Below are 9653 nucleotides of genomic sequence, written 5' to 3' on the forward strand. Positions count from 1 at the left end.
TTTGATGTTATTCCCTTGCCGGGACGTGATTGTTGAACTATCGTTCACTTGCCAGGATTCTTATCCTAATTTCATTTATTCCCTTGCCCTATTGTTTGTGATTGTTGTTTGGGTGAGGAAGAGTGTTAAATCACGAAGGGTGATGCCGTGTATGATTTGTGAGAAAAGAGTGTAAAGCATGAAGGGTGATGTCGTGCCACACGATGTACCATTCTGTGCCGATTATATTGATTATATGGTGAGGATTGGAGTAAAAGCACGAAGGGTGATGCCGTGCACTTATTGATTTTTGGTTCTTTGTTGATATCCAAGATTTACTGTTTCCTTCAATTACCTATAGTTTTTTCTATTCTGAATTGATATCTCCCCCACGGCATGCTACCCCTCCCATATTTGACTGTTAATTTCTGTTCTTCTTTCCCGCTGTATATAGTTGAATTGCACAGGTTATATGGTAGTCTGGTCCTATCCTCGTCACTACTTCACCGAGGTTAGGCTAGGCACTTACTAGCACATGGGGTCGGTTGTTATGATACTACACTCTGCACTATGTGCAGATCCCGTAGCAGCTTTTGGACCGTAGATTAGGTGGCTACCATCTGTCCACGCGGAGATCCAAGGTAGACCTGCAGGCGTCCGCAGGCCCTGACGTCTCCCTCTATCCCTTTATACCTGTTTCATTTCCTTAATTCAGAAATAGTTTATCATTTATTTTTCGGACTTGTATATAGTAAATCTTAGATCGTCTCTGACACTGTGACACCAGTACTAGGTGGTTAAGGCTTAAACAGTTGTATTAGTAACATGATTAGATATTTTATTGCTTTTCTTTCGCTTATTTTAAATTTCCGCTGTTTCATGACAAAATCCTTCTGAGTTTTTCCAATCTTTATGCAAATCTTCAAAGTTCTTCATATCTCATCAAGCCTCTCCGTCCTTGCACAATTTCTAGGCCTTGTTACCAACTGTGATGACCCAAAGAGTCATCTTTCGTTTTAGAATATGATTCCGTATTTTGAGGCCTTGAAAACCTTATTTTCTTTCTCCTCAATTAGCGCGCATAGTTCGGGCGTGCTTCCGGAAAGCCTTATATGAAAAATTTGAGAAAAATATTGAGTTTTGCCTTTAAAATTGATTTAAGTTGACTTTAGTCAACATTTCGAGTAAACGGACTTGGACCCATGATTTGATGGTCCCAGAGGGTCCGTAGTAAATTATGGGACTTGGGCGTATGCCAGGAATTGAATTCGGAGGTCCCTAGCCCAAGAAATGAATTTTTGAAGAAAATTGTTTAAGTGGAAATATAATAGTTTATAGAAATTGAATAATGTGCGAACTTATTGATATCGAACCTGTATTTTGGTTTCAGAGCCCGGTACAGGTCTGCTATAATATTTAAACCTTATTTGTGAAATTTAGTGAAAAGCGAAAGTGATTTGATGTGATTCGGACCTTTGGTTGAGAAAATAGGAAGTTTGAAACTATCTTGAAAATTTCATGCGTTTTGGTGTTGAATTCATAGTTCTAGATATTATTTTGGTGATTTGATCATACGATCAAGTTCGTATGATGTGTTAAGACTTGTGTGCATGGTTGGTTTGGAGCCTCGAGGGCTCGGGTGAGTTTTGGATAGGTTACAGAATGATTTTGGACTTGGAAAAATAGCTGGTATGCTTCAGCTGTGTTGCAGGCCTCAGACCTCGCAAATGCGAGGTCAGGATTCGCATTTGCGATCACTGTCAAGGTTGCATTTGCGAGGCTTCCATCTCAAATGCAAAGGAAGCTAGGCCAGTTCATGTTCGCAATTGCGAACAACCCTTCACAAATACGAAGCAGTCAGGGGGAGGGGGATCATCGCAAATGCGGCCAAAGGTTTGCATTTCCAACAGTGGAAGAGATGTGGTAGGTTCGCATTTGCGACACCTATCTTGCATTTGCGAGCTTCGCAATTGCGAAGCTCCTGTCGCAAATGCGACATCTGCGACTGTGCAAAAAGGGACTTAGACGATATTTTCAATTCATTTCTCAAATTTTCAAACCCTAAGCTTCAAGAGGCGATTTTATAAAGAGTAGTTCTTCCCCAAATCATAGGTAAATAATTTCTAACTCATTTCTTTCAATCTATTTCATCTTTTTACAAGATTTCATCAAAAAATCTAGGGATTTTCATGGGAAATTGGGTGTATTTGGGTGAAATTTGGGGATTTAGACCTCAAATTGAGGTAACCAATTGCATATATGGGCTCAGGGGTGAATGGGTAATCAAATTTTTGTCCAAACTTCGAGTTTTGACCAAGTAGGCCTGGGGTCGGTTTTTAACTTTTTAGGGAAAATGTTGGGAAACCTATAATTAAGCATTGAAATTGAGTTCTTTAGCATTTATTGATGTTATTAAGTTAATTATGACAAGATACAAGTGGATTGGAGGTGAAATCGAGAGGTAAAGCGGTAATTGAGGTTTGATTGAGGCTATGGAATCGAGGTAAGTGTTGTGGCTAACCTTAGATTGAGGGATTAGGTGTTGTTGCCTTATTTTCTACGTGTTTAGTTGTTTGAGTACGATGTATATGTGAGGTGACGAGTATCTATATATTGTTGTTGGGTCATAGCATGCAAGTGAGTCTTATACTTGTGATCGTCGTTTCTCTTATTACGTACTGTTCATGCTTAAACTGGCTATTCTTCATAATTGAACAAGTCTTATTATGTTTTCATGGTATTGTATAATTGTTGAGTATTGACTCAAGTGAAGGCATATATTTTAAAGTTAACTATTAAAATGAGATTGGTTATTGTTGATTCCCTTGCTGGGATGTTATTGTTTCTATTGTTTGGTGAGGAAGAGCGTAAAGCACGAAGGGTGATGTCGTGCACCATATTGTGAGTGAGTGTTAATACACGAAGGGTGATGTCGTGTCATGATTATGAGAGAGTTAATGCACGAGGAGTGATATCGTGCTATTTCTGTTGTTTCTTATGGTGAGGACGAGAGTAAAAACACGAAGGGTGATGTCGTGCACATGTTACTATGTTATCATTTCTATTGGTTCAAAGCATGATATTTATTTTGCTTCTTTACTGAATTACTATCAGAATTTGATATTCCCTTCAACATGTTTCCCCTTCCCGTTATGTTATGTTAAAATTTTGTTGTTATTATTTTCTTGTATATGAGTTAACTACACATGTTTATATATTGTTGTTGTGTCCTAGCCTCGTCACTACTTCGCCGAGGTTAGGCTCGACACTTACCAGTACATGGGGTCGGTTGTACTGATACTGCACTCTGCATTTCCTATGCAGATTTCAGTGTCGGACCTCGTGAGTAGAGTTTAGGTTGCTGCCTTCTGTCCACAGGAAACCCAAGGTAGATATGTCGGTGTTCGTAGACCCTGGAGTCCCCTTCCCTCTATTTTAGTTCCTGTTTTCTTTCATTCCGAAAAATAGATGTATTTTCCTTTAAACTAATATTTGTAGAAATTCTTAGACATTCGTGGATTGTGACACCAGATCATTGGGGTAGTCGTGTTTTGGAGTTTTGAACTGTTGTAGAAATTTTTGTACTTATATTTGTTTAGCTTTAATTATTATTTATTGTTGTTTTGGGTTAATGATTAATGTGTTAGAACCGTAACCGTTGGCTTGCCTAACATTCTAGAGTTAGGCACCATCATGACCCCAATGGTGGGAAATCTGGGTCGTGACACCAACCCTTTTTCAAAACTACAAATCTCGTCTTTCTCTTTCCCTTAATCCATATAAAAATGGCAAAAACATCAAAAACCATTCCTCAAAAGGAGAAAGCTTCTTCATCGCGGCCGACCGGCGCCAAGACGCCAGTGAAGCCATGCATCAAGGAGTGTGTTCCCGAGGCGTGCGATCTCACTTTCGATTTCAAGGTTGAGAAACCCTCATCGGTCCCTGGCCGATTGTCGATGCCCCCTTTTTCTAAGAGTCGAAATCGGGTTTACAACATTTGGAAGGACAACTCTATTCCCTTTCAAGAATTGGGTCTTTGGAATTGGAGAGTCGCCACCTAAAGATTATAGTGCATTAGGACACTTTAAGAAAGATTTGAGTTGGAAAACCAGAGTTCGGATAAGGGCTAGAAATTATCTCGAGGGGAAGGTGTTAGGCACCCCACAAGATCCACTAGTGTGGTCCCGACCATGTTACAATTGTGACTTTACAAGTAAACACTCAAGGCTCAAATAAGGACTCGCATATAACATTACAATTAGGTTGAAACTTTTGAAAGTAAGTAGAAAGAGAGCATGGATTTGAAAAGTTTAAACAATTCTAAGGGAAACAAATAAAGAAAAAAGGGGTCCTAGGTTTGTGATTAATATGGATCACTTCAATGCAATACCCAGCAATCACTCCTCAAAAGAGAGGTCGCACGTGATATTAGCGCATCGGTCATCATCTCCATATCCTACCCTTCCCACATCGTAAAGGTTATCTAAACGCATGATTGGGTCACGAAAGCTTATTGCGTGTTGTACCCGTCCCATCCTATAAGTCTTAGAGGGTATTTAGGACCACTATTCCTACTGGGTAAGGACTAGGCTGAACCCTTAGGTTTAAAGGACAAAATGCTAGGCGACATACATAACAAGAATAAAGAAAACATACAAAGGCAAATAAGAGGCTCACAAATCCCTCCACAAGTAAGCATGTAGTTAGCACGTCTCTTAACACATTTAAGGTCCTAAAGACAAGAATTTAAAAGCAGGAATGTCGGAAAAAGATAAGTTTCAGTGAAAGCAGAAGGTTTAATCAAAAAAACGGAGTGACCCAAAGAATCTTTGTTTTTCAGAAATATGACCAAAGATGGCAGTTAGTATACAACAGTTTAGGAATTAGTAAAAGTATAGATAAACTTGTTAAAACACACTTTGAAAATATAGTATAGGCATTAAAGATGTAGTATCCTGATAAGTCGTAGAAAAAGTAGCACGATTCTGGACAGGAAAGATAATCCAGTGGAAAACATGATAGAACAGATGCACGATTCTGAGATTATCTCAAAATAGGGCGGAAGTTTTAGTAGAAAAACAGAGCAAACTTCAGAGAGGCAACAGAGTTCAGAAAGTTAAAAGAGGTTGAGTAGTCTGAAACTCGTAAAACATGATTAATCGATTTTTATTGGGCCTAAAGCTTGCCTAGGCGTCGTATCTATTGCCTACTTATCTTAAAGGTGAGCATGCATATTAATACCAGTTTTAAAAGAACGCAGTTAACCAGACTTGTACTATTAGATTAAACATATTGGCGAGGCGTTCAACAAATTGCAACTAGGAAAAAAAAACAAAGATTCTAAGTAACATGGTGTCTAATGCACATAAAAGTCCTAAAACATGGTCTCTAAATGCCAGTGAGAATGCACTAGTTATTTTAACAGTTATTCGTTAGTTATTAGCTAGTCTTGATTACGAAATGAGTATGACAACAAGCTGAAAGTAAAGAGTCTAAAACAGGATTACTACTATATGAGATGCATGTCCTATACATGATATTTATTGCACAAACAAGTAAGTAAAGCCCTCTAAGCATGTTTTCTACCCATTATTTAAACTAAGCATGCATAACCCCACCCAATTTCACTACAACCCCAATCATTCGTTACAAATTATTACAAACCAAGATAGTTTAATTACAGTAATGAAGAATAAAATAAGAAGTTATTCTATAGGGAGCCTTCAAACCAGGCCCAATCTTCCAACCTTACTTCTTTCGAGTTTCACATCTATGGTCTGGGTGCGACAAAGCTCCCTAGCGCCCCATTGGGCCCCTGGCCAATACCAGCACCCAAACATTTACTAAAATGTTGAACAAGTGCAGTGTGGAATTACCAGCCTTGTGCATCAAAGTTCAGTGAACACTCAAAAGGTACCCAAAGCAATGCTTACACTAAAGGGGTAAAACCTAATCTCTAAGAGTAGTGAGAGTGTGTGATAGTGTTTTTAAAGAAATTGAGTTGAGAGGAGAAAACAATTTAACATGATCCATATAGAATCAGTTCTCGAAAAAATAGAAGAGTATGACAGTTTTTGTAAGGAGATGAGTAAGACAATCTCAGAATCAAAACATCACACATAGTTCAGGGAACAAACACAAACATGGGATATGGGGCATGGAGACAAGTAGTTCACATGTAAGAGCACAGTTTCACATACATAATCATCAGAGAAAAGCATTTCAAAACTTAGCCAGTCACAACATTTTTTACCAAAGAGGTTCAGGGTTACATACTGATAATTGTACTGGGGTTAGGGGTAAGGAAGAACATGCATTAGACAAACAAAGGAAGTAGTATGCATGCTAAATTAAGGGAAAGATAGACACATTAATTAACACAAAGGCATGCTAATTGCAATGAGAACAGTAGAACCATAAGTAGAAGCATAAAAGAAATAAGAGGAAGTGCAATACACATAAAAACATGTTGTTTTGGAAACTGTATATCAAATAGGAGACATACCAGTCAAGAGTAAGATAATATAGAACATTGGTGTGCAGGGAAGTAGAGCAGGAGTGTATGTAGACCAAGAGAAGCAGAGCAATTCAGCAGTAGAGTAACAAGTTACTCAATCTTGGCTTTCAACTAACTGGGTAACCAGTAGAAGTGAGAGAATGTGTAGAAAAAATAAGAGAGAGAGCAGTGAAGATGCTTATGTGTGTAAGAGGGAGTTCAGAACAATGATTGTTTGTCTGTTATGCTAAAGAGAGGGTCGAGTGTTTATAGTTTTGAAAACAAGTAGAGAATAGGGTAACAAGTACAGAATTATAGAAACAATACCAATTGGAATCAATCACAGGACCAAACTCCTTTTAATTAGGGAGTCATGATTCGAATGAGTACAAGTTATATCAGATAAGGAAAGAATCACTTAGACTACTGAATCTACCATAATAGGAGTAGTAAAGCATGTAACATGTAATAAGGGCCAAATACATAATATTTCAAGTAAGGAAAATATATACTGAATATTTGAAAGTATGTTTATGCGCATAAATATGGTAAAAATATAAATTAACTCTGAAAATTAGTCAAAGAATTACGGATGAGACAAAAATCACAAGGAATTAGTTCTAAGTAAGGAAAGCATCTCACAAATAAGGAAGTGATTCAAAATCAGTGAAAAACTTCTAAGGAAAACATATACAAAATCAGAGATTCGAAGAGATGTACAGAATCAGCACAACATTTGGTAAACAATGAATAATTAGACCTATTAAACATAATAGGCACGAAAATTAGAGAACCCTAAGCAAGAAATCACAGAAACAGTAGAAGGTTGGAACCCTAACAACAAAATTAAAGCATAGAACTCGGAGAATAACCCAGAAGATCACACAAACAAGCAAATAATACAAACACAAACATATAGCACTCAAAATCAGAAGATAAAGTGATTTCGAAAAGGGGTTTAGAAACCCTAGTTTGAAAAAAAGGAACAAAACGTTTAAAACTTGAGCAATCGTAAAGATCGAGTAGAGAGTAGTGTAAAACATAAAGGTGTGAGTTAAAATCTTTAAAAAATACAGAGATTTGAGGGGCTGGGTAGAGATTAGGGTTTCATAAAAAACCAGTGAGAGGTAAGAGAAACCTGGCTATGAAACTCAACAATAATGGTGTCCACAACACCATCGAACCAAAACCCATCGGAGAAAGGCCGGAGACAAACCAGACCAAGCCTTTAGTGACCATCTCGTATGGCAGAGGCTTCTAGGGTCTCACCGATAGAGGGAATCAACGAGGTAAGGTTTCACGACGGCTGGTGGTCGAAAGAGGTGAGGTTGGAGGTGGCCAGATAGATGGTGAAGGCCATCGGAGAAGAACCAGAAGGTTCTAGAGAGAAGGAGGAGAGGAAGAGACCAAGTAGAGAGAGACCAGTCTCGATGAAATGAGGGGTCAGGGGGGTAGTTAGAATTAATTAAGGCAAGTCAACTTGGGCCGTTAATCTCATTTGATCGACGGCTCAGATTGAAACGGGGTTGGACCGGGTCATATTAGGGATTGGGCTGGGTTAGTTTAATTGGGATGTTGGGCCAATGGAATCTGATAGGGGGTATAGCCAAATTGGCTAAAATCGAAAATAACAAAGGGCTATTGGTTAAATAGCCAATTTTCCCCCTTTATTATTTTACAAAATAGTAAAAAATATTTTAAAAACAAAATAAAGGTAATGGATTAATTAATAACATATAAATATTAATTTAAAAATAATAAAAATGATTTTATAATTGCAAAATGCTGTTAATTGTAAAATAGGCTATAATTGTAATTGTATGCAATTTAGCTTTAAAAATACCAAACAAATGTGTAGAAATATGCAAAAATCACTTAAATTATATGTTCGTATAAATATGAGAGTAAAATGAATTATTCACCAAAAATGATAATTTGGGAATAATTATTGAATTTTGTAGTATTAAAATAGACAATAAATTGGTTTTTATTTTATTTTTTAAAAAAATTTGGAAATATACCAAAACACTCGAGTATGTTCATATACACATATATATGTTATTTTAAAAGTATTTTGAGTACAAAAATACCTAGGGAGAAATTGGGTATCAACACCGATGTGAGCCAATGTCGAGATATATATGCTCGATAACTGAGGGCGACCTTAAGCAGGTGAAGAAAGATTTCCATTTGGGAAGGCAAAAAGGTGGTGATTCCGACTCCCGAAGAGGAAATCACCACTTATGTGAAAGGGTTCTTAAGTGTTTACACTTACCCTTCTACACTGGGTCCCATCGACCCCATTATCCTCGATTTCTACTGTCAATACCAAATAACCCTAGGCCAGATCCATCCTTCCTTCTGGTATATTATCATTTTGCTCTGATTATTCGTGAGCAAAGTCGAGGGGATGCCTTTTACCCTCAGCTATCTTATTAGACTGTACAACCCCCATCTCTATCAGATAAGGCTTCAATATCGGGCCACTAAGGATTGAGGATGGATGGGTCGGTTTGTCCGTGTGAGGACTTCCGACATAATTCTGGCCGAGAAGATGCCATTCCCCGAAGAGTAGAACATAAAGCGTAAGTACAAACCCTGCTCTTGGCCCCCATTAACTGTTTTGTTCCTTTTGCTTTTTCTCATCGATGTTCCTTCCTATGATGCAGTGCTCCCTTGGATGCCTGGTGCAATTCTGAACCTTGAGGGCTGGGTTCAGAAACTGGCATTGATTTCTTCATATGCCGAGCGCTCACGGCGTGATTTGGCAAAGGGGCGATGGGAGGCCAAAAATCATGGCAAGTCTCTTTTCATGTGTTTGACGCTTGTTACTGAAATATCTCTTCTTTATTTCTACTTGATTTCCTCTCATACAGGTCTCGAATGCAAGGCTATCATGAGGCCCCCGTCAGGGGAGGAGGAGGAGGCCCCGAAGCCGTCTAAGGATAAGAAGAGTGAAAGGGTCTCGCCCTCCGTATTCCAAAGCCAAGAAGAGAAAGGCTCGAAAGTCGAAGAAAGATGTCGCCGCCCTACCTGAAAAAGTAATTCAGTAGCTACGAGAAGAAGAAGAGGAGAATGAAGATGCCGCCTTTGAGCTGGTGGCTCAAAAGAGGAGCGCTGAGGTTCTAAAGGCCGCTAAGCCGGCGATAACCGAAGAGGTTCAGCCTCGGACCGAGGG

This window comes from Nicotiana sylvestris, chromosome 11 (assembly GCF_000393655.2).
Source record: "Nicotiana sylvestris chromosome 11, ASM39365v2, whole genome shotgun sequence".
Taxonomy (NCBI): Eukaryota; Viridiplantae; Streptophyta; class Magnoliopsida; order Solanales; family Solanaceae; genus Nicotiana; species Nicotiana sylvestris.